The sequence below is a fragment of the Pteropus vampyrus genome, unplaced genomic scaffold (genome assembly GCF_000151845.1).
Source record: "Pteropus vampyrus isolate Shadow unplaced genomic scaffold, Pvam_2.0 Scaffold302, whole genome shotgun sequence".
Taxonomy (NCBI): Eukaryota; Metazoa; Chordata; class Mammalia; order Chiroptera; family Pteropodidae; genus Pteropus; species Pteropus vampyrus.
Genome location: NW_011889083.1, coordinates 2,492,911 through 2,520,585, shown reverse-complemented (window position 1 = coordinate 2,520,585; position 27,675 = coordinate 2,492,911).

Here is a 27,675-nt window from a genome sequence, read left to right as displayed (position 1 = left end):
GGTCACCAACACCTTTTATTACCCATTCCCCAAGGGTCTCCAGTGAGCATTTATGAAATCTAATATTCTTTTTATAGTTCTCATCCTACCTACTCTCTGTGCAGTATTTGATGCTATTGACTATTCTATCCTTAGATCTTATGACACTATACCTTCTTGTGGCCATTTGTTTATTTTATTAATTTGTTTACCTTCTTCCAATTACAATATCTTTTGTTCTCTTTTACTCCCTTAAGTAATCCTGTCATCTCTACAAAAATGACACCCAAATGAATATTTCTAGCCTTGACTTTTCTCTAGTTCCTTTTTTCTAGTTAGCATGGGCTATTTCCACTCAGATGCACTATCTCCCCATAAACACATGTCCGTGGATGACTATAATTTTCATTTCCCACATAAACCTAGTATTCCTTCCTTGCTTGAACTCACATCTTGGCTAAATCTGGAACTCTTCTTTATTTCATATAATTTATACATAATTGTTCTAAAGAATCAGCTTTACAAATGTTTCTCACTGTTACTATCACAATTCAGGACTTTGATTCTTTACACCTGGATGATGGCAATCATTGATTTAAAATGTACTACCTCCAACCTTCCTCCTTTCAATAAAACAAGAATTTTAGATATGTCTCAAATCAGTCCAACTGTCTCCTTCCTCAGAACTACTATCTTCTCTCACCCTGGAGAGAGACTATTTCTTGAACTGTTATATCCCTAGAACTTAGAACATACTTGACACTCAATATTTGCTGAATGAATAATTTTTTGACTATTTGGAAGAATGAGAGGGTCTCAGTAACATTAGCTTGAATTAGTGGGGTGGATTATTTTCTCCTAAAACCTTGCTGAGAGAGAGAGAGCAATGTATACAAAGGTTTATTTAGATACAGAGGTTGGAAGAAGGAAGACAATTGAAGACTCCTAGGTTTGAATGTCATTATCACAGCATCTCCTCTTCCTCCTTCTTTTACACTGATCTCTAAACTGAGTATGTCTTATGGAAAATAAATTTCAGTTCCCAAAAGTTTTCTGGAACTTACAAACATACACTTACAAGATAATGTTTTGATATAGGAACTGCCTACATTTTCCAGAGAATCATAAGACCTCCAGAGTTCAAAAAATCTAAAAAAAATCTATTGTTTTCTATGATCCTACAAAATTATCATATTATGTATATTAAAATATATCTGCCAATAGAGAACACACTGGCAGTCAGGTTACTGGAAGTATTCAAACACACAGAAAGTGTGCTGCACTAGATAAATTTGGGTTTGATCACAGCCCCAGCACCTCCTATCTATATGACTTTAATAGAAATATCAATTAATAACTTTCACAATTTCTCAAATCAAAGCAACTATTTATTAAACATTTACCAAATGCAAGGTTCTGTGCTAAGCAGTTTACATGAATTATTTCATTTAATTCTAACAACAATTCTGTGAGGTAGGTACCATTATCATGTTCATTTTAAAGACAAGTAAACCAGGGGCAGGGCCACAGCATCTCCTGCCCAGTGTGCCCTGGTATGGAGCCTTGTTCTCTGGGAATCCACCTCCCCACAGTTCAGGGAGGGCCCTGTTGGGGGCGCTTTTGGCATAGAGAATTCAGTCATCAGTAATGTAATAGCTAGGTGTAAAGCCAGAGGGAAGAAAGAGTAATCAGGGAGATCATTTCATAAACTATATAAATGTCTAACCAATGAAATGTATATTTAGAACTAGTAATAAAATTAAATTTAAAAAAAAAAAGATGAACAAACCAGTTTAGAAAGTTTAAGTAAGCTTTTTAACTCATATTAACATTAAGCAGCCAAGATGGAAGTCTATCCTGGGTCCAAAGTCCATATGTTAAACACCACTTTCTACTGCTTGACTCTGGACAGCAAAGTCTAGGAGGGTAGATCAGACAAAGATCTCCGAGTGAGGTTCGGCTGAACATCAGTCGCACAGAGGGATTAAAAATGAAGTAAAACGTCTCAAAGCTATTGTAACTGAGAGACTTTTATGTACCAGGTACCACAAGAAATACTTTGTATGTATTATTTTTAGTCTTCATAATTTCGTGAAGTGAGTTTTATAATCTTCATTGACTGAGGAAACTAAGGTATAGAGAAGTCAAGTAGAAGTATATGGGTCAGAAGGCTCAAACCTATCAGCTGGAAAGGTCTTGAAATGGCCTTTCTCTATGCTCCTTCAGTAGAGTAAACCCACTAGACGCCAGCATTAACCCAATCAAATTTAGCACACAGTGCCCCAGTTAGGCCATTGGCAGTTGAGCTACTGTTTGTCCCAAGAGTTAGTGAAGGAGAAGATTAACTCTGTACTGGGTGACTTGCTTGGGCTCCAATTATTTCTTATTTCTTTTCCACTTACTCAACCCTATAATCCCATAATGTCTCATAAGATTGGCCACCATTTTTAATCTGATCCTTTCAAGAATTCCATGAAAAAGAGCAAATTATTCTCATTATGAAGATGAAAAAATTGAAGCATTATTGGGACTCACACTCAAGTCTTTGCATTTCAGGTTGAGTTCATCTCATTATACACTGCTGCCATTTATAAAAGATAATCAACAAATAAATCAATTAATAAATATATTGAAAAGACAAGCCTTACTTTTAATCCTAACCTCACCTAGCTCTGTGCTACAATTTTCTTATCTGTTAAAAGAAAATTATAATTAGTTATAAATTGCTTCGAACAGCACCTAGCACATAGTAAGTATCCAATAAATGGTATTTACTGGGTAGTAATGTCACTTATAATCAAAATAAATACTATTATAAAATATGTCTATAAATGCAAATCCAAAGGATTTTAACAATTTATATAGCAAGTTCTGTTTATTGCTGATCATATCTCAGATATTTTGTAGTTATAAAAGTTTACGCACACATACATCAAATCATTATGTTGTACACCTAACATTAATACAATATTATATGTCAATTATATCTCAACTTTAAAAAAATAATTTAAAAAATGAAAGATAAAAAATATCTAAACTCCTGAGACTTCTAAAATACATTTATATGTTACTTAGTTGTTTATTTCTTTTTCTGAAAAATATCAGTGTTTGCACTAAAAAGCTTCTAGGGAATAGGTGATGACATCAGTGTCAGGAATCCCAATCTGTCTTCTTTACACTTGGAGCTCCCATAGTAGGGTATGACAATGCAGAGATTTCAAGCTAGGCAGAGAGTTATAAAGCAGACACATTTTACCAACTAAGCAATGAGAATAGCTAAAACAATTTTAAAAGATACCAACATCAATATAGCTTATAGAGAGGCCACAGAGGTTAAAGAACTTGTCTTTTTGTCTCATTCTAATGGTTAAGACAAAGGCCAAAGACTTAATTCCTGTCAGTGATGAAAGAGAGTGCCTGATGAGGCTCATGCTGTATCCGTATCTAGATGAAGCCTCATTTCCCTAAGAGGCCTGTGGTACCGCCTGGACCCTGGACAAAATCTGGTGACTTAAAAGTCAATGACATTTGTGACAACATATATGGCTCTTGAGGGCATTATGCTAAGTGAAATAAGTCAGATGGGGAAAAAATGCATGATTTCACTCATATGTCAAATATTTAAAAGAAGTAATAAACTAGCAAAACAAAAACAAACTTATAATATGATCAAAAGAATGACCAAGGGGAAGAAGTGTTGGTGAAGAGCAAATTGGGTAAAGGGTGTCAAATATATGATAATGGAAAGAAACTAGACTTTTAGTGATGGGCATGCAATGGAGCATAGAGATATTAAATTATAATGTTGTGCATCTGAAATTTATATAGTTATTAACTAATGTTACTTCAATTTTTAAAAAAAGTCAGTGACAGCAACTTGTAGCAAATGAAATGTTTCCTTTAATTTTATCCCCTGCTACACTTTGTAAGGTGCTCAAAAACATGTTCTTCCATAATTTTCAGAGTTCCTTGATCAGAGAATAGGGTGAAGTTTGTGGAACAGTGAAAACGCAGCCCTCTTGTTTTCATGAATTTTTCCCCATTTTAGGGGCAGAATAGAAAAGTATTTCAAGGATACACATATATGGAGACTCTGTGATAAGCCTAAATCTTTGAATCCTCTCAATTATTTTCCCACATAAAAATTCAGGGCTCCAGAAATGTAGGTTATTTTGAGGGTTTAGTTAGTTGTCTTTTCAGAGAGGTTTCATATGAAAACTCAAATATTAGAATATGACTTTATGTTAGAAAAGCACTCTACAATAATGATTTGTTCATATAATTGGAAATATAAATCAATTTGCAAAAAAAAATTTCATATATTTACACACAAGTAGAAAGGTTTGCCTGTCTTTTTGCTATACCATCTCTATAGTGGAGTGATTTGCCAACCAGTTTTCTGAAAATAAGTTTTGATATTTGAAAATTTGTACAAATTTGTTGCATCTCCTTACACAAATAAATGTAACTGCAGTTGTGGATTTACCTTTTAGACCATGAGGGTGGCTCTCTGAAATAGAAGAAAGAAAGATTCCCTGAGATAGTAGAAAGATCGCCTTCTTGATATATAGACATCTAGATCCAGAAAGCTGTGCCTTTATACTTCAAAGAATTTTGTGAATAACTCATAAAGTAAAATAAACATCTTACATAAACTTAACAAAAACAATAGAGAATTGCAAAATACATTATACTGTAAGCCAATAAGAACTGAATATATAACTTTGGGAAAACATGCTGTCCATATAACTTAAAAGGTTTTAGAAATTTATCTCAATATCATAGCAATACTTCCCAAAGATTTTTAAAAGAAAATTTAGGAATATTACCCACTAGAGTTAGTTTTAAATTATTAAATACATTTTTTTTATTTTAAACATGCCAAAAATTATAGGAATAGAAAACTATAGAAAAGAAAATAATATAAATACTTATACGGTACAGTGAAAGAGTACAATAACTATGCAGTGCAAACTGCTCAATTCTGATATGGCACAGCTGTGAAACAGCATGGCTGTGGAACAGCTCAGTTGCGATACAGCTCAACTATTATACAGCTTGATTGTGGAACAGCACCATTGTGAGGCAACTGTGGGGTGAAGCAGCCCTGGGATGAGGTAGCCTGGGGCTGTAGCTTAGCCTCGGTGCTGCAGTTTAGCTCTGCTGAGCTCCACTCCAGTGTTGTAGCTCTGCTCTGATCTGTTCAGGCCCTGACAACTCCCATATTACAGCTCCAGCTGGGGAGACATAGTCATTAGTGAAAACTAAAAGTGTACTCTCTGAGCCAGAAGTGACCTAACTAATGCAGAGAAAAGTCCCTGGCCCTGGTTCCTGACTAGTCCATTCTCCATGCAAATGAAGATTCCAAATCTTCATAGTTTGATTGGTCCAAAAAGCATTGTCCTGATTAGTTGGAATGGTGCCTCTCTGATTGGTTGGTGAAAATGAAAATGAGGTTATAGCCATGCAGCTCCTATTGGAGGGGGCAGGTCTTCAGCCCATTGGTTGATTTACAATCTTAGGAGCTCCTTTATAACTGTCAGCTCAGGCCACAGGAGCATAGTGCAGGCAAGCAGTTCAGTGTAGGAATCAGGCAGCTTAGTACCTGAGGCAGACAGTTCAGTGCAGCTTCTTCCTGAAGTGTGGTGTGCTTGAGAGGCCCCTAATCAGCACCGGCAGCTAGGTTCTGTTTTTAAATATGTACCCAATTAGCCACAAGGACCCTTCTCAACAGTTACCTTCATTCTCTGGGTCAACATAGTCTAGATATAAATCCTTTATTATATGCATTTCCAAACTATAGTTTGTCTTTAGTTTTATTTACTTTTTCATACAGAAGCTATTAATTTTAACATAGATAAATTATTATTTTTTATCCTTTAAGGTATTGCTTTTCATGTTGGTTTAAGAGATAGTATCTAGCACATAAGCTTGTCATAAGGAATTAAGTGAATTAATACTTTGAAGGTGTTTAGAACAGTGCATAATACAAGTAAGTGCTACATAAGTGTTGAATAAATAAAACTGGGCAGGCAAACTTTGGCAAAGAGGGAGAAGAAACTAAAATAGAAGTTTCAGAAATAAAAATTTGGTACAGGGCTACATTCTATAAATGTATTGCCAATAGAAAATGTCTCTTTGGACCAATCTGAGTAAACCCAAATCAAACCAACAAAATTCCATAAGTTCCAGGCTGCAGTCTATAATGCAGTAACTATAAACAGGTCTCTGACACTTCTATAACCCACAAAGAAACAGCTGGAATTGGCTGATTAGCATTTCTACCATAAACAGAATCACAGATTTAATATTTCCTGTAATTTCCACAGAACTTATTTCCTCTTAGGAATTTATCTCTACATATTACTGATAAATTATGGTTATAGTTATCTTCCCCTTAGCATTCATTAGGTCTCTCTTTTGTATGCATAAGATTCACAGGACACACAAATAAGAAATAAGAGTCCATCCAGAGAATACAACCATTGCCTTTTCTAGCTCAGGGTCACTCAGGACTTTTCATACAATTGGCTCTTAACCACAGGAAACACTAGGCTAAGTAGCCACTATGTCTTTAGATTCATACTAATTATTATCACATTAGTAATCTTGGTCCCTACAAATTATCATTCATAGTTCAGAAACAGTAATCAAAACAGTGTGGTACTGACATAAAGAAAGACATATAGAACAATGAAACAGAATAGAGAGCCCAGAAATAAACTCTCATATTTAGGGTCAAGTGATTTCTGCAAAGGGCTCCAAGATCATTCAATGGGGGGAAAAAACAGTTTTTTCAACAAATGGCGCTGGTAAAATTGTATGTCTACAAGCAAAAGAATGATGTTGATCCTCACCTTACACCATATACAAAAATTAACTCGAATGAATCAAGGGCCTTGTTGTGTCCAGAATAACCAGACCCAACTTGAGTGCTCTTAACCAGGAGACAGTTTATTAGCCGGCGGCTGTCCTTGCAAAGGAGCAGCCCCGAAATGCCAAGATACAAGGTTTTTAAGCCCTAAATCCTATTCCTCATTCTGTCTTAAACACAAAGGTCCATCTTTCTCCTATTCACTACCTGTCAACCCACTGGTCAGGTGTGCAAGCGGGAAGTACAGAAGCAGAAAGCTTGTGTTAGAATGTTATGTTCCTATGGGTGATTGCCTATGTTCCCATGGACAATAGCCAGTGTTCCCATGGGCGATGGCCAAACAGTAATTTTCAGCTTATATACAATTGATTATCTTTCATGCCACGCAAGCAAGCAGGGTTACACAGGCTAAAATTGGCAGTTAGCGTATGAGCTCATTGTTACAAGTTTCATGATTAACAGAATGTGGTTAGGGGTTCCAGAAACTAGGCCTAAGTTATAGACTTCTTTTGTCCAGTTTCAGGTTTTAATTATTCTTTAACCCTTTCACATTTCAGCGGGCTATTACAGGCCTAAATGTAAAACATCCTAAAATAATAAAACACTTAGAAGAAAACATAAGACAAAAGCTTCATGATGTTGATTTTGGCAATAATTTATTAGATATGACACCAAAAGCAAAAGTAATGAATAGACAAATTGGACTTCATAAAAAAAATTTTAATTGTAGATTGAAAGACATTATCCATACAGTAAAAAGGCAAACCACACAATGGGAGAAAATATTTGTAAAGCATATATCTGATACGAAATTAATATCCAGAGTATATGGGGAACTCCAAAAACTCAACAACCAAAATCCAATTCAAAAATGAGCATAGAACTTAATAGACATTTTCTCCAAAGCACTTGAGAAGATGACCAACATCACCAATCATTAGAAAAATGTAATTTAAAACTACAATGATACTAAATAAAACAGTAGCAAAGGAAATCTTTCTTATGCTCTCCTGAGTGCTTAATATTAAAACTGAGAATATAGTATCTAATAAGTTTGATAGATGTATTTGATACAGTACTTGTATACAGAGGTGTTTGTACATTTTGAAATCTTTTAAGTACCCCAATATCTTAGAAAATATTTTTTCACCTATCATTTATTTTATCATTGATGATTTTTCTTAGAATGTGGTATTAAGAAAGATTTATCTGCACAGATAAATCTACTGTTATAGCAGTTTAGAAAAAAGTGTGTATGTCTAAGAATTGTTTAATGAACACATTCTTTCAACACTACACATAAATGAATCCAATTTTATATTCCGCAAGTGCTATACTGTTGTTCTTTAGGTATTAAGTCTGAGTTTATTAACTAGATATTTATTTAGCATTCAAAGTAATTTGTGAATTTGTTTTATATTTATAAAATTTGTACCTGGAAAATGTTCTTTAATTTTTTAAACATTTTGCTGTGTTTCTGTTTTATTCCTCTTAACTGCCTTAATGATCAATCAAAAAAAAGGTAACACCTTTCCTTTTCTCTGACAGTTCTTCCAGTTTTACAGACCTGTATTATAAGTTTATATGTACAATTTTTAAGTGTATAAGTAAAATGATACTTTAAAAAAAATTCTACAATGAGATATCACTTCATACCCATTTGAAGGCTACTTATCAAAAGGAAGAAAAAGTGTTGACAAGAATGTAGAGAGATTGGAACTCCTATGCACTATTGGTGGAAATGTAAAATGGTGGAGCCATTGGAAAAAACAGTATGGTGGTTCCTCAAAAAATTAAAACTAGAACTACCATATAGTCCAGCAATTCCACTTCTAGGTATATACCAAAAAGCATTGAAAGTAGGGCCTTATGTAATCGACTAAAGAATGCTCTTCAGATAACAAAGTGACTGGGAAGACAGTGACCTAAATACTGATTCTGAGGTGTGTATACACACACACACACACACACACACACACAACTAAATGGAGTCAAAGAGAAAGAGTATAATATATAATATCCAGTGGCTATATATTTTGATTATATAGATACACAGATACAGTACATTTTGTATACCCATGCTTGTAGCAGCATTATTCATAATAGCTAAAATGTTGAAGCAACCCAAGCGTCCATTGATAGATGAACAGATCATAAGGTATTGCAACCATTTTAAATTTGGCAATCATATGTCTATGTCAAGAAACAGTTAACTTGAATTTTTATGTTTTATTTTCCTAAAGTATGTGAATCTTGCTTTAATAAACTTCCTTGTAGCTAAATCTCTATACATGATCTTATTTCCCTAGGATTCATTCTTAGAAATGGAAATCCTTTAAAACACAATTTTAAAACATTTTTATATTCATTCATTGAACAAGTATTTATTGAATTCCTATTAAGTGCTAGGTACTGTCTAATTCTACAACAGTGAGCAAAACAAAGTCCTCACCTTCATGAGGCTTGCCTAAGGGAGGGGATAAATGAGCAAAATCTATATATTTGTAAAAGTGCTATGGGATAAATAAAGCAGAAAAATAAACCCCATCTATGAAGGTTGCACATTTTAATAGATGACTTGAGAAGGTCTCAGTGAGAAGAATAAATTTTGTCAAATGCATTGTATAAGCAGCTTCTCTCATAAAAACTCGATATTATTATTTTTATCATCTGATTTGATTTTTCCCAATTCGGTAGGAGAAAAAAAAAAAGATGGCTCACCAATTACTGATGCTTTTATTTGTGAATCTTGTTTTACAAAATATATGACTATATTCCTTCAACAATTTTTATTGAATTTTCTTTTTTCTTAAGGTGTAAAAAGTCTTTTTCTCCTTAGCTTTGTTGAAGTATAATAGACAATTATTCACTCATATTTACATTGTACAATTCGATGAGGTTTTTTTTTTTTTCTGTTATAGTTCACATACAATAATATATTAGTTTCAGTTGTACAGCATAATGATTAGAGATCTATAACTCATGAAGTGGTCACACCACTAAATCTAGTACCCCACTACCCCCTTATATATTTTTTACAACATTATTGACTACTTTCCTTATGCTACACTTTATATCTCCAGGACTATTTTGTATCTATCCATTTAATTTATCAATCCCTTTGCCGTTTTTCACCCTCCCAACCCCCCACCTAGTAGCCTCAAAATATTGTCTGTATCTGAGTTTGTTTCTGTTTTTGTTGTTGTTTATTTTGTTCTTTAGATGCCACAAGTATGTGAAATCATGTGGTATTTGTCTTTCTCTATCTGACTTACTTCATTCAGCACAATACCCTCAATGTCCATCAAGGCAATATCTTTTTCTATCCCCTTCCTTTTAGTCTGTGTGTGTCTTTTAATCTGAAATGAGTCTCTTGTAGGCAGCATATGAAGTGGGTTTGTTTTTCTTATCTATATAGCTTCCTTATCTTTCGGTTGTGCATCTAATTCTTTTCCATTTAATTCTTTTCCTCTTGTTGATAAATATGTAGTTATTACCATTCTTTATTCATGTTTCTGCTACACGTGTTTTCTTCTTAAAGAAGTCCTTCCAACAATTCTTGTAGTACTGGCTTGGTGTTGATGACTTCCTTTAGCATATTTTTGTCTGGGAAGCTCTTTATCTGTCTTTCGACTCTAAATAGCTTTGCTAAATAAAGTATTCTTGGTTGTACATCCTGGGTTTCCATCACTTTGAATATTTTGTGCCAAGTCCTTCTTCCTGCAAAGTTTCTTTTGAGAAATCAGCTACCAGTCTTATGAGTGCTCTCTTGTAGGTAGCTAATTGCTTTTCTCTTGCTGCTTTTACGATTCTTTCCTTGTATTTAACCTTTGGCATTTTAATTATGATGTGTCTTGGTGTGGGGCTCTTTGGGTTCATTTTCTGGGGGACTCTCTGAGCTTCTTGGGGTCATAGGTCCATTTCTCTCACCAGATTAAAGAAGTTTTCCATCATTATTTCTTCAAATATATATTGAACTTCCTGTTCTCCCTCTTCAGGTACTCGTATGACACAGATGTCGTCACCCTTAATTTTGTCAAGTATGCTCCTTAAATTATTATTATGTTCTTGGTTACTTTTTTTGTTTCGTTTTGTTTTTGCTATTTTGATTAGGTGTCCTTGGCTTCCCCATTTTCTGTATTAGTGTTTCGATCCTCTTCTTCCACTCTTGATTCCCTCTACTATACTCTTCATCTCAGATAATATGTTCTTCGTTTCTGACTGGTTCCCTTTTATAATTTCCATTTCCATTTTTATGTCTATTATCTCTTTGTTAAAGTTCTCACTGAGTTCATCTATACTTCCCCTAAGTCCACTGAGCATCCCTATAACCAGTGTTTTGAACTCTGCATCTATTAGATTGCTCAACTCTATTTTTCCTTGATATATGTTCTATTCTTTCATATGGCATCTGCTTCTTTGTCTTTCCATTTTGGCTCCTTTCTCTGTCTGTTTCTATGTAATAAGCAAAGCTCTTAAGTCTCCCTATCTTATTAGTGTAGCTTTGTGTAGTATGTGTGCAGCTGCACATTCCTTAGAGGGGTTCAGCTTCTGGTCAAGTTTAGACCCAGTCTGCATCCCTCTGGGGCCATCTGGTAAGATTCAGTAAGTAATCCAAGGATGCTGTGCTTATAGTTGCCTCAAGAAGCCATGCCAGAAACTGAGGCCAGCTACCATGAGTGTGAGGCTTGTAACTGCAAGTGGCACAGGACTCACAGAGGACACAACTGGATGTGGCTTGGGTAGGGCCTTGAGTTAGGGGAGGTGAAGTTTCAGGGAATCCTCTGAGTGGAATGACCTCTGTTATCCAGTTTGATGATGTATAAACTATGGCAGCACTGCGCCCACACACTGGGAAAGGGCAGGGCTCAATACAGGAACAATGGATACCACCAGTACTTCTGCCCAGGAGAAAGTCTCGCTTCTGGTCCTCTGTTCAACAACTTAGTGTCCCCCTGTGAGGTACTGGTGCCCCCCATGCAGCCAACTGGCATTGGTGCTTAGAGTGAGCAAGTCCATCACCGTGAAAGTCCGTTGCAGATCCGGCCCCTTTAAGAGGCATCTGCAGCTGCCATAGCCTCTATTCTACTCAGCCGTTCTGGACTAGGCATCCTTGTGTCTCCGCCTCCTCCTACCTCCAAACCGTTGCGGGGTGATTTCTTATTTATCTCCCTAACTGTAGGGCTTCTGTTCGTCTAGACCCCCAGGTAACTCTGCTTGCTGTTTTCTCCGTGTTTCCATCTCTACTTCGATGTGGTCGCAAGAGGGGATGAACAAAGCTTCTATCATCTACACCATTTTGCCCAGGTCTAAAAAGTCTTTTTACATGAAGAATATTAGACCAGTTTTGTATTTACCTTGAACTTTTATTTACAGCAATTTTTAATGAATAACATTTTTAGAATAATTCTGGTTTTCATGGACATAAGTGATGACAGAATTAGAATATCACATACTTACTCATTTGATTTATCCTACATCATATACACATATTTTCAGAATATCTTAACTCTACCACAACCAGTTAAGGTGTTTTAAAAATTTGATTATGCTGCCCAAATTCTACCCCCCATTTTAATGTACTGTATCTATGTATCTATATATCAAATATATAGTCATTCTAAATGACATATTATACTCTTCCCTTTGACTCCATGTAGTTATATATTTATAAATAAATATTTATTTGTATTTAAATATATATATTTATGTATACAAATGTACATATCGTATATGTATAAATGAGACTCACCATCAATCTTGAGGTCACTATCTTCCCAGTCACTTTTGTCATCTGAAGTTGACTCTTTAGTAGATTACTCAATACTTTCATATTATTAACAATTTGTGTCTTTTATACTTAAAGGTCAGGTTAGCAGATATAAAATCTTTGGTTTTTGTTCTTTGACTGTTTTAAAAATGTTACTCTCTTTTTTCTGGCATAAAGTATTGCTCCCGAAAAAAATCAGATAATTTAATTTACTTTCCCTTTTAAGTTCTGTTTTCTTTTTGTCTAAATGCCCAAAGGTTTTTATTCTTTAAAATCCAATAATTTTACTATGTCTTAGCACTGATTTTGGGGGTCAGTATCCTCAGATACATGCTGGGCTATTTCAATATGTAGCTTCAAATTCTTTTATTTTTTTAATTCCAGAAAGTTCTCTTGAATTATAGAGACTATCTTAAAAGTCTGGAAACATAGATAATATTATTATGATTTTATATATTAAAATGTCTTTAATGACATTATATATATTAGCTTGTGTTTCTAGACTTTATGGACACCCTGTTGTTTCTAGTATTTGCTCTGTTTCCCTGTTTACATTTTGTTTCTAGGAGATTCTTATTAATCGTGTGTTAGATTTTCTTTCACTATCTTCAATATTTGACACTCTTAAATTCTTGCTTGAAATACATTTTTCCATTGCCTTTTAATTTAAATTTTTATTTCGACTCTGTTTTCCTGATGAATTACCTGTTATTGATTCACTTGCATGCCTTTTAATTTAATCTTTTTTTTTTACTTTTGTCTAATACTTTCTTGAGTTTTCACTTAATTTATGTGTTTTTATATTCTTCGTCAATTTGTTCTTTCATGTCTTTGTCATTTTTAATTATCTGTTGTATGAATATGTCTTTATGGTGTGTTTTCATTGCCTATAGGGATATTATTCTGCTTATTTCTTTTTTTTAATTTTATAATAACCTTGTATAGCATTTGACCACTTTTCTGTTACTTTTTCATGTCAAATTAGTTTTCCTGAACTTTTAGAAGGAGTTTTGGTTCAAATAGCCTTTCTACTGTCACAGAAATCTCTCTTAAGTTTTTTCGTGTAGTGTTAAAAATATATGGTAGCTTGCTTTTCAAAATTCCTGAGTCTGTTCTTCTCTATCACTTTTATCTGTATTTCTCTGTCCTTATCTCTCTTGTCTATATCCTGCTTAATTTTTACTTCACTCTCTGCAGTTTCTCTGTGTGAAACCCTCTTCTGGAGGGTGATAGTCAAGAATTCATAGAGGCTATACTGCCCCAGTCTTTTCAGTTCTTACCAGTGACCCTTGCACTTATCTACTAGTTTTAGTTGCTATTCTCAGATTTGCCCTGTACTTTCCAAAGAATACCTGTAGGATATTTTGGACCTGTTCTCAGGTCCATCAGAGACCCCAATAGATTCCTCTAGTTTTTCTCCTACAAATGCTCATATTTTTCATGTCTTATGGTTTTTGATGGTTTGTTCCCATTGATACTTTGGGGTTCAGGAAGATTCCTTGACATTTCATTGTAAATGTTTTCCATGATTTTTCTCATTTTGTTCTCTAGTAGCTCTATTCATTTTTATATGGAGATTTAGGAAGATCCAAAAACTATGCTGCCTTGGCCACCACCATCTTCCCCTAAAGTTCACTGGTATTATTTTTAAGATATTTGGAGAAGATTCTTCATAGACTCTAGTCAGGTGTCATTTTGAGATCAAAAGACATTTATTTATGATTCAGTTGTTATTCTTTTTCCTGGCCAAGTTCAACCCTGTATCACCCTGACCAAAAGGCATTTTTTCATTACTTGCTTCCTTTAATCCAGTCCTACATTGAATTAAAATATATCATCTAGGTGATTTATGAGGTCCATCTCTTACAATCCTAAAAGTTACTCAAAGTACACACTTAGACCATCAGCATCATATCAAACATAATCTAAATCCAAACATATGGTAATGGAAAGCAACACACCATGAAATGCAAGCCTGCAACTTCTTAATTTTCCTGTTTCAAAACTCTGTTTTCACATATCTCTACTGAATTTAATTTAAATCTATTAAATGAAGGAAATTTTCAAATGACGTATGAAAATCTACTGCTTCACAAATTTACCCATTTCTTCATCCGGTGTCTTCCATGAATGAATAGCCTTCAGGAAAATTATGTTGTTATTGCATATAATACATTAACATGAAAATGGTATATAAAAAAAGAGTTACAGGCTATAAAATGTTATTTTTGATTTCAAAGGATCCCAGAGGTGGAATGAATTTTACTGGCAATTTCCTCCAACACTTAAAGCCCAAAATAGTGGTCACCCAGCCTGCTTTTACATGTATTCAATACACAAGGTGCTCTGCCAGAGTAGACAATAGTTTCAGAAGCAACTCACCTCACATTTGGAAATCTCTAAATAAAAACTCCAGCTCCTCAATCTTTCTGCTCTTTCTCCATCTTCTCTAGCCCCACCCACCCAAGCTTCTTTTCCCTGATGGAGATTCTAAGATTCCTTCCAGGTGACGACCAATGCTGTAAATGTTAGAACGCAACCATTCACATTCACTCTAGAATCTGCCTCTGGAAACTTCCTCTCATTGATTCTTGTTGAATCCTGAAGAGCCTCATGCCATGTTCTTCTCCATAACAGTCCTTTAATATTTAAAACAACAGTCATGTCCTTTTGCCAAGTACTCTTCTATAAGCTAAACACTCCTTCATCTTTTATACCAATTCCTCAGAATGGTATATAAAAAGAATTTAAACAATTCATAGGCTATGCATCAGATGGGAAAAACACTTTTTTAAAAGGAAAAGATGAAAATAAATAATCACAGAGAAACATGCTCAGCCTCACTTATATTAAGAAATGCAATGATTTGAGGCATTATATACTGTAAGTGGAAAAAATGAATGATAGATAACACATGACTGAGGTGCTACAAATTAATGCAAATTTTCTTTATAACAATCTGTTAAGAAATAATAAGAATAAATCTGTTCATTCAGTTTGAATGATTCCATTTGTATAGCTATATTCATATCAAAAGCTTCTAATAGCAGTAAAATATTAAAAATACCTTAAATGCCTAGAAAATAGCAAAATGTCTTCATATACTACAAAATGTTAAACAACAGTTATTACATAAGCAATTTAAAGTAAATATATAACCAATAATAATATGTGCATATAATTATATCTAATTATGTATATACATTAATAAAACTCAAAAACAATTTGATGAGATATAAATAGAACCAAAAGTTCATCATATTCTTTTTGTTTCAAAAATTTTCAAATCTTTAAAAAAAGCAAGATGATTCAATACAGTCTCATAGCTTCACAAAGAACATGGGGATGCCTCACTAACCATAAGTACTATACGGCAGGAAATGAGTCTGGCTTGTTCTCTGTTCTAGCCCTTATACCAGGATAGAGCCTAACATTTGATAGCTGACATCATATGGCATATATTATGTGCCAGACACTGTTTTCAGCACTTTACATAGATGACATATTCAATATTCACAGCAACTCTATAACATAAATACTATTATTGTCCCCACTTGATAGATGAGGAATCTAAAGCATAGAGAGGTTTCAATGACTTGCCAACACCACACAATCAGTAAGAGAAAGAGCCAGGATAAGAACCAGATAGTATGAGCTCCAGAATTCATGCTCTTCTCACCCTCCCCACATGCTATACCAGCCCAATAAATAAGGAGGTGAGCAATAAAATGTGGTTGAACATAGGCATATGGGGATGAATGGGTTGATCAATCAATGGATTAATGAATTATTTGGGTTTACTCTCTCTGGAACCTGAGGGAAAAACATTGACATATTGACTACCTTCTCCATTCTGGCACTGTGTTAGATGCTTTCATACATTATCTCACTAAATCATAGTAACAATTTTGCAATTTTCTTCATTTTTTAATATGAAGAAAGTGGGTGTTAGTTCATTTGATACTGAATTGTGGGAAAATAACCACATTATTTAATCTTATTTTTAATAGCATTAAAATTTGTTGAATGAAGGACTTTACATTTTTAATACTTAGGAAAGTAAATAGTAAGAATTAGTAGCCAACATAGTTTTCTTAGGGGCAAGTAATACCAAGCCTATCTCATTTTCTTTTTTGACTGGATTCTAAATAGGCATGTGAGGGAAATACTATGGTCAAGGTATTCTTGGATTTCACCAACACTACTAATAAGGTTATTTAAAATATCTTTTTTGTGAATAAGATGGAGAAATGTAGTTTACATAATGACATAGTTGTGTGAATTTGAAGCTAATCAAAGATATACTCACAGAATTCTGTTTCAATCTTGGAGAGAAAGGATGATTTCTATTCTTGAACCTCAGTGAGGACTAAGATGATGTCATGTCGGTTAGAATTGTGAATAACAAGAAGTTGGTAGAGACATCAATTGGGTTGTTTAAACGAAGATAATTTTGTTTTAAACAAAATTAATGAAAAATATATTTAAGTTCAAAAATAATAAATACATAAAGAAAAACAAAACTTAGTGGAAGCCAGGGTTTTTTAAGGTGTTCTTGTGCTTTGTACATAATGCAAGCCAGTGTGCCACATGTCTGCCAAATAAGACTAAAAATTTAAACTTAACAGAACTCTGCTACCCCATACAAATTAACTACCACCCCACTATACTTCTACCAGCTAGATTCCTATAATAAGTAATAGTTATCAAGTGCTTGCTGTATGCCAAGCACTCTTCTGAGAGTTTTACCTTTGCTATATTCACTCATTTAATTCTCCAACAATTCTAAAAATAAGGATTATTATTATTATTCCCAATTTACAGATAAAAAAAAACCCTGAAACACAGAAGTCACACAGTTCGCCAAATATCTTACAATTAAAAGGACAGGACAGCATTGAAAACTGAGTACTCTGATTCAAGCTTCGACTTATGCATGATTCTATTCAGCTTTTCTTGTCCTCTGACATCAATAGTTGCAGAGGCTTAGATGCCCCATCCTATGTGCCCTTGACCAACTTGAGTTCTACTGCAGTTATATGCAGACAGTTCCAGCCTGCTGACAGCTTCCCATCTCAAATGCTTACACCTCTTCTTTGTATGTGGGCTTTCTCCAACACTATGGAGTTTTCTGGGTTGTACCAACAGGGGCAACCCTCAAATACTGGGAGGTAGGAGCTAGTGGATAAATGCCCCAGCATCTCCTTTCTCTGGTGAGATGATTCTGAAGCATGTTCCATACCATTCTCAGTGTCCTCAGCATAACAGAACCCCAGCTTCCCACAATGACAACATGTTCATGAATGCATCCTTCTCTCCCTCACTCTCTCCCTTGTTTATTTGTATTTCTTGAGATCATTTCCCTAATAAATTAACTGTACCCAAGTTAATTACTTTAAAAATTTAATTTATCTTTAAGCATACCATAGATAGCTCTGGCCTTAATTATATATTCTTTGATTGTTTTACGTTATATGCTAAACTAGAGTATGAATTATGGGAAAATAAAAGAGGCTACCATGATTTTCCTCTAGGGCACCAACAAAACCCAAGAGTAATTGAGAAAGAAAAAGGAGAAAAAATGGCAAAATAATGGGAGAGGAATAAGAGAAAGGAATTTTTAACTTATTTGCTATAAGACAAGTAAAAGTAAGGTCTTTGCCTTTCTCCATCACTCTTCTGTGGACTCCCACTACCAAATTATAAAACTGATTCATTCTCAAGAATATTTCTGAGAGGGGGCTATTTTACAGATGAACAATTCAGAATTTAAAACACCTTGGGAATGGAGAAAACAACAGCTATTTTTTAATAAATTTATTTATTTATTTTAGTTTCAAGTATACAGTACATTGGTTAGACATTTATGTAGTTTATAAAATGATCCCCCTAATTGCTCTTTCCTCTGGCTCTCCACCTAGTCAATACATTAACACTAACTGCATTCTCTGTGCCATGCTTCCCATCCCCATGACCGTCTATCAACTTCTAATTCGTTCTTCTTTAATCCTTCATCCCATTCTCCCAGCACCTCCCCACTCCCCGTCTGGCCCAAAATTGTCCACTTTATTTATGAGTCTGTTTTTGATTAGTTTGTTCCTTTTGTTCCATAGATTCTGCATATAAGTGAAATCATATAAGAAAGTATCCTAAGTGCAACATTACTTTTTAGCTATTTTATGACATTGAAAAATAACATTTTATTAATTAAACATCACATTCAATTGCTATTGTTGTGTGGGTAAACTGGTATATTTAGAAAAAATAAGTTAACTAGCTGTCATAAAATTATTGACTTTTCTCAAAAATACAGCTTTTGAATGTACATGTTGCTTTAAGATGCTTCATATAGTTAATGTTAAAATAAGTATGTAAGTTTTATTGAACAATACAGTAAACAACTACAAAAAGTATGCATAAATTGTTGGTAGATTCTGCTACCTGTGTCAGACAAAATTCTTTGGTTGACTATGTTTCATCAAAACATTCTCTCTCCCACTGAAAAATGAAAAGTTTTGTAGTACATAAAATACATGGTCCTTTTCCCTCTTACAAAGTTTACACTTTCCCTGTCATAAGTCAAAGCAAGGAAAATATACAACTTTGTCAACAAATAAAGGAGAGAACTACAACTGAAAGCACGTAAAATATATGAGACCATTACAAAAATTTACCTATTTATCTAAAGTGACATAAAAGTTAGAAAAAATTCAAAGATACCTTCAATTTTGATATTCACATGAAGCGAAATTAAGAACATGAACTTAATGACAGGAGTAATTTCTTTCAACAGCATTAAAATCTTACCTTTATTTTGACCTCTACATTCTGTGCTGTTCTTGGCCCTCAATGACCAAAGACTTATAATAAAATTACAAGTATGTTCACCAACTAGATCAGAGAGCAGAATTTTGTGCTTTTTGGTTATTTTTGAAATTATTATATTATTTGCTCTCTTAAAAACGAGTATGTATTGAAAGGTTATTTGTTAGTTTTATCAATTTATTGATCACTAAGATGTTCATATTAGAAAATTTGGAAAACAGAGAAAAATATAAGAATGGTAAAACAAATCTTACTATGATTCTATACAGAGACAACCACAGTTAATATTTAGCTATACTTCCTTCCTTTTTGTCGTTATTAATATAATTTATAATTTCTTTCAAAATTAATATTAAATAATAAGCATTTTTCTTCCTATAAAAAATTATCAGTAAATTTAATTTTTAGTGAATGTACAATATTACAAATAAGTATTTTTTATTCCATCCCCCCAACCCCCCCCTTTGGCAACCACCAGCTTGTTCTCTATATCTATGAATCTTATTCTGTTTTGTTTATTCATTTATTTTGTTTTTGTTTTTTCAGATTCTACATATAAGTGAAATGATACAGTACTGGCCTTTCTCTCTGTCTGACTTATTTCACTCAGCATAATGCCCTCTAGATCCAACCATGTTCTTGCAAACGGGAAGATTTCATTTTTTTTACTCCTGAATAATATTCCATTGTATATATATCACATCTCCTTTACCCATTCATCTACTAATGGACATCTAGGTTGCTTTTATATTTTTAATATTACTAGTAATATTACAATGAACTTAGGGCTGCATATATCTTTTCAAAGTAGTATTTTTGTTTTCTTCATGTAAATATCCAGAAGGGCAATTCATGGATCATATGGCAACTCTATTTTTAATTTTTGAGGAATCTCCGTACTGTTTTCCATAGGGGCTGCACCAATTTACAATCCCATGAACAGTGTACAAGGGTTCTCTTTCTCCACATCCTTACCAGCACTTGTTATTTGTTGATTTATGGATGATAGCCATTCTGATAGGTGTGAGGTGATATCTCATTGTGGTTTTAATTTGCATTTCCCTAATGATTAGTGATGTTGAGCATCTTTTCATATGTCTGTTTGCCATCTGTATGTTCTCTTGAGAGAAAAGTCCATTCAGGTCCTCTGCCCATATTTCTAATTGGAATTGTTTTTGGTGTTAAATTGTATGAGTTCATTATATTTTTTTGGATATTAATCCCTTATTGGATGTATCATTGGAGAATATCTTCTCTCATTCCATAGGCTGTCTTTTTGTTTTGTTGATGGTTTCCTCTGCTGTGCAGAAGTTTTTAGTTTAATGTAGTCACATTTATTTTTTCTTTTGTTTCCCTGGCTCGAGGAGATATATCCAAAAAGATATATTGCTAAGTGATGCCAAAGCATTACTGCCTATGTTTTCTTCTAGATTTTTTTTTTTTTTTTTAGTTTCAGGTCTAATATTTAAGTCTTTAATCTATTTTGAGTTTATTTTTGTATATAGTGTAACTTGTCTAGTTTCATTTTTTGCTTGTATCTGTCTAGTTTTGCAACATCGCTTATTGAAGAGACTGTCTTTACTCCATTGTATATTCTTGCCTCTTTTGTCATAGATTAATTCAAAATAATTATTTACTTATTTCCCTAATGCTAAATGTTGATGTGCTTTGCAGTACTTCATTATTGTGAACAACTCTGAAAATGTCTTTATTTTGAGTCCTCTAAAGAGATTTATGAGGACATCAAGGATGAATACTTTGAAGTAAAATTATTGAGTTACTATGAATAGACAGTTTAAGGCTATATATATTTATCAGCCGATTGCCCTCTCTCCAGCACAGCATGAAACTACATGTCGTATGCATTAGGCAACGTTAATTATTATTTTTGTTTAAAAAGAAATGATTGAAAAAGAAAAAAAATGAATGGTTAAAAAATACTTGATCCATTTTTATTTGCATATAATTAATTACTAGTAAGACCAAATATATTTTCATACATTAATTTGACATTAGGATTTCAGTTTATAGAAATTATTTATTCAAGTTAATTTATTGAGGCTGTTGCAGGTTTTTTTCCTGATATATCTGATTGCTCTCATTGTAAAATAACTACCATCTTCTAGTTATTGTTATAAATATGTTCCCTACTTTGTTATTTTTTAAATTTATTTATGGTGTTTTAACATTAGAGTTGTTCTAATATATAGTAGGAATTGTCATATCCAATACTTTTTTAAAATTTATTTAGTCTATTTACTCTTGAAGATGAACTTTAGAATTTGTTAAATTTCAAAAAATTAACCTGTGGAAATGGTATTTGGAATTTTGTTAAAATATTAATAATGGGAAATACTGATATCGTTAAAATACTTACTCTACCTAGCCAAGAAATTTTTATACTTTTTTCATGTAAATCCCATGTACATCATGTTACCATTGTCACTAGGTATTTTTTATTTGATGTTGCTGCTATAACTATGTATAAAACCTCTCTACTACATTTTTGGATCATATAGAAAAGTACTATTTTCTATACATTGATTTTGTATTTGGTCACATGTTTAACTATATTAGTTATAATTTTTTCTTAAAAGTAGCAATCTTTTAATATTATATGTAGTATTATTTTTAGTACTTTCTTTTTTTTTTAACCTAACAAATGTAATCATTTTAGCGAACAATCCGTACCTGTTAGTGTGAGTTCAGAGACCAGCTTATTCTCTCTCCCAACTTCTAACCCACTCTCTGGATTTAGTACTTCCCAAACCCTGAAAAATTCTTGGGAGGATCCCATAGCCTTTCCAATTCATCTCAGGTAATGAATGCATAGTCTTCTTGTTCTGGCATTAAAATAATCCAGTCCAGTCCAGGAACTACACAACTCTACTCTAGTGCAATATAACAGAAAAATTCACAATTCCTGTGCAAATTGAAATCTGAGGTTTCCTATAACTTTAATATCTGAGATAAGTTCTGCTTAACTGCAGTGGTTTATACTTTTGGTATATTATTATTCTATCTGATATTATTTCAGTATTTATTTGTTTAATTATATTAATTTATATACTCTGATTTCCCAAAATGTGTTCCAAAACACACTAGCATCTCTTGATATATTAATAGAAGTTGAGGATAGTGGAATAAGAATGAGAAAAGAAAGTTTCTTTGATCCCATAAGATTGAAAATCACTACTTGCTACATTTCTCCATAAGAATTCACAATACATGTTAGTATATTAAGGTTGTAAGAAATCTTCTGGGAAAAAAAAAAACTTTTCCTTCATTTTGAATCTGGGCTGGCCTTGTGACTAATAAAATGTGACTAATAAAATGCAAGATACATTGTGCAAGTTCTAGAGTCCAGACCTCAAGAGGCCTTGTAGCTTCTGCCTTTGACCTTAGAACAAGTGTTCAAGGACCACCATATAAGAAAGCCTCTCCAGCCTGAAGGATGAAAAAGATGTGGAAGAGAACCAAGTTACTCCATATAGCCAAGAACCAGTATCAACCAGATGCAAGAGAAGCCACTCTGGACTTTCAAGCCCAGATAACCACCTAGCTGAAAGCAACAACATAAGTGAGCCCCACAAAATCCAGCAGAACCACCAATCCAACCCTCAGAAATGTGAAAAATAAAAAATCATTGTTAAATGCCCATGAGCTGCATTAAATCTGTTTTTGTAGAATCCTTAAGCTAAAAATGAATTTTACATTTTTAAATGGTTAACAGAAATCAAAAGAATATCACATAAGACTTGAAAATTATGTAAAATTTAAATTTCAGTGTCCATAAATGAAACTCTGTTGAAACACAGTCACACTTCCTGTCTACGGTTTCTATCGTCCTACAATGGTAGAGCTAGGTAACTGTGATAGAGACTCAAGTCAGCAAAGCTTAAATTATTTACTATCTAGGCCTTTATGGAAAAAGTTTGCCAACACATTTTAAAGTAACAAGTTTTAGGATTGTTTGCTATACTACCATAGTTATCTCAGGTTTTAAAATTTTCGTCCCATTTAAATTTTTTTTGCTTCTGATAACTGTTTTATAGCTATGCTTATCTATTTAAATTAGTTATTAATATCAAGAATATTTCATTGTAGTTAGTTTTTCTTTTCTGAAGCTTACTAAGATATTCTTTATAATTTAGACCGTAATCAGAGATTATAAATGTTCATAGACACTAGAAAAGAATGTATGCTCTCTGTTAGCAGGCTGTGCTAGTGTGACATATCTACTACTTCTGCTTCCATAAATATACTAAATAAATCCTCTTTTCTTTATTTTAGAAGATGCGTGTTAACTTTCTATGTTTTACAATTGTTTTAATTATTTCTCACAATTTCTCTCTAACTTTCTAATAGTTCTAAGTTTATTTTAGAATTTATTTCTATTTTTTGATGTGCTTAAAAATAACTTAGAACTATCAATTACTCTTCTTTACCAAATACAGTATATATCTATGGCCACCAAATAGGGTCAATCCAAAAGGCAGGAAGGTCCAGGCTGGCATTCCAATTTTCTTTTTTTGTTTCCCATCATTAAATTGAACAGAGTACAGAGACTTAAATAAACTCAGACATTCCAATGTCTGGATTTTTCTTTTTCCAAAGTTAGCAAATGAGAAAAGAAAAACAATTCACAATAGAGGAAAGAAAAATCATTAAGAAAGAAAAGTATAAATTTATAAATTGAATGATTAAAAGGTGTGTATGTGAGAGAGAAAGAGAGAGAGAGGGGAGAAAAAAAGAGGGGGTAGGGGGACAGAATGTTCACTTATTCTCCTTCCCTAGCCAGTATTATTCTAAACAAAATTTACAGTTAAAGAAAAGTAAAATAAGAAATTATTCTATAAGTACTGTGGAAAAGGCATTGATAATCAGATTCCATTTTGAGCCTCATCAATAAGCTATGTGATACTGGGAAAATCATGTGAAATTAGAACTAAGGTAGGTCCATTCTGTCACTGGAAGTAGTGAGTAGCTGGCCAAAACTACTGTGGATGTCCAGGTGAAGATCCTCAGGAGCAGCTGGCCACTAGAGAATGATCCTGGATGCTGGACAGCTGGTAGAAATCAAGATTCCACAGGCATGTCAGCTATCAGCACTAAAAAAGAGGGAGAGTCAGCTCCTACTAGAAACCTCAGTTGATATAAGATCAAAGACAGAAGGAAGGCCTATGCTGGAAAGCCAAAACTAAGAGGAGATAAGAATAAAAACCAAATGGAGGCAAAGTAGTTGCAAAATAGAACTCAGTCTGAGTCAAAGGCAAGCAAGAAATTGGACAGGGCAGGAATGAGACTGGGAGTCTAAGGCACAAACCAGAGTGTCAGGAGACCAAGTCAAACTCCAGATTCTTTATCCAATTCAAAAGTCAAGAGCAAAACAAGGTCAGCCAGAAAAGTCTGTACCTACACCCCCTACCCAATAGGGGTCTCTGGCCATGATGCTATTAAATTCCTATATCATACACTTTGGAAGGGGTTAAATTCAATGACATCCAAAGTTCTATCCAGCTCACCAAGTGTTTAGAATTCTGACAGTCTATAAATCAAAAATATACATTAAGTTCCAAAGGAGAAATGATGGTATTAAATGTTTTATACAAGGAAACAGTTTACTGGACTCCCTTCCACCACCATCATCACCCCTCTACCCATACATATAAATATTCTACCACTACGACCTAATTTTTTTCTACTAAAAGGCAGTGTGAAATGGTGTATAGCCCTCCTGGGGGGAAAAAATGGGGAAGAGGAGCATGGTGGAGTGGGGTGACATTCTACTCCATCCTGACTCACTTAAAGACATTTGATTCTCAGTCACAAAGAATTCTCTTAAAAGGTTGGAAAGAGCCATGGTCATGAGGAGCTTATTTAAAGTTGCAGTGGTTCCCTTTGCATTCGGTAAGCCAAAAGGATGGATTCCCAGGCTGTGTTTCATTCTTTTTAACTTCAGGCTGATTTTATAATAACAACACATAGCCACTTAAATCTATCTCCAAATAACCAACATTCAGAAAATGTACCATATAAAATGTAGACATTTTACAAGGGACCATCTATTAGCTGATAATGGCAGAGCTGCCTGGGAATGCATAAGAAAACAAATGTGACCCTCATCAAATGTCAGATCTATTTATTATCCAAATCAGCCCTCTGCAGTAGATGCCAGATAAACCTGTAATGATACAATTCAAAGCATCATGAAAGGCTGGGAAGAGGTTACAATAAACAAATATATAAGTTGAAGTTATCTATAAATCACATGAAATGCAGTCTCATCAGGGGAAAAATGGCTGGCAGAAGAGATTTTAAAATGTGATCATATGGGAGAGAGAATATGAGACCAACGAAAAATATTTTTCAGAGGAAGTAAACAATAAGTTTCTCAATGTATATTAAAAACATGTAGACATGGGAGAGTCGATTGTTGCCAGGTTTAGAGAGGGGAGGAATTAATCAAAGTTAAAAGAGACTTCCATAGCCTCCCAGCCCTGGCAAAAGTGTCAGTAAAGGGAACTTAATCTGGGGCTCCTGACTGCTCTCAGCCTTTCATTCTATTCTTCACCCACCTTAGACAGACAGTGCTTTGATGATTTCTTTACTTTCTCTACATTAAAATGTGGTCTGAGGAAAAGATTTAGGGAACTTTATTTACACTGAGAAATAAGAGTTCATGCTTTAACTCTCCCTGTGCCACTTAAAGCTGAAGAGTGACAAACTTTTAAGCCAAAGAAAACAATCTACAATTGCAGAATCTCTGAAACTAGCAAACCATGTATAAGATAGGGTTATATTCCATGGAACAGAGGTTCTTTCCAGCCCTTCTAAATTATATCTTAAAGGTGGCCACTGATAAAATCCTTCCTGTTCTCTAAGCGAACCACTTGTTCAATGAAGCCTTCATGAAAAGAAAACCCAACGAGGAAGCTAATATATAATATCCATTTATTCTTTCATTTTAATCTTTAAATTGTGAAAGACAGGATAAGACAGGAAGATGGAGCCAGGGAAGGAAGACAGGAGAGAAGAGAGAAATGAGGATTTAAGAAAGGGGTAAGGGGAGGGGGCAAGATATAAATAGTTATTAGAAATTAAATATGAGGTATTTTGTTTGTTTGTTTTCAGAAAATTTAGCATCCATTAACCAATTCTAGCAGGCATATCAAAAAAGAAAGAATCGACAAAGAAAGAGGAAAATTTGAGATGTAGGAAGTAGTAGAGCCAGTCCAGGAGAAAGAGCTGCCCAGGACAACAGCTATGTATCAGTCTGATTTGAGCAAGAGGATAGGTGGATTCAGGAGTAGGTCTCTGTGAAATAGAGGAAACTGGTAGAGCAAAAAAACTGAGAGGTTGGACATTAAAGAGCAGAGCTGTAATAAAAGGCATGTCAGAAGATGAAAATTGACCTCACCTAGGAACAGCCAACGTGGGGCATCTCACAGCCATTAAGTGAACTCTCTTCAGGCACAAATTCAGATCAGTGTGGAACCAGGGTCTTGCTCCCATCTTGAGACACAGAGCAAATGGTGATGCCCTTCCCATGTCTGACAGCAAAAGTGGCTACTACTGTAAGGCTCTGTGCAGGCGGTAGTTTTATTTTCTACTAAAAATTAAAATTAAGGATATTATAGATGTTTAACAGAAAAGTAAGAAAAGTAAGTCAACAGCTTGCAAGAAGGCCAAAGATATCCATTAAAGTTTTGAAAAATTTAACTATAAAAATGACACGGAAAAACTCATGGATGTATTTTACTTAGTTCAAAAGCCTAGAATGAAGTTTTCATAGAGGATATTACAGCATAGCAACTAAGGAACACACCAAAGTGTTTCATTCTTTATAAGAATATAACCTCAAATTCACACAATAACATTAGTAGAATGTTCACAAGTCCTAAATCCATTACCCACACTGAGAAAGAGAATATAAGCAATTAAGTTCTATTTTTGGTTAAAAAAAAAAAAAAACCTAAGCACTATTAACAGCCTCTATTAAGAGTGTGGTGAAAAGTTAAATGTATTCCTAAGTCTTATGAGCTATTTTAAATTTTTTTAGTTGAAGAGAAATCATTTATTTAGCTGCAACAAAGCCATATAGGCCAACTAGAATGGCTTGCTTTACTTTTGCTAGAATTTAATTAAATCAATACAATACTATTAATTATATCATCCTAATCATGATTTGACTGACAATTAAAAGAACTTTATTAAATCAAAATTA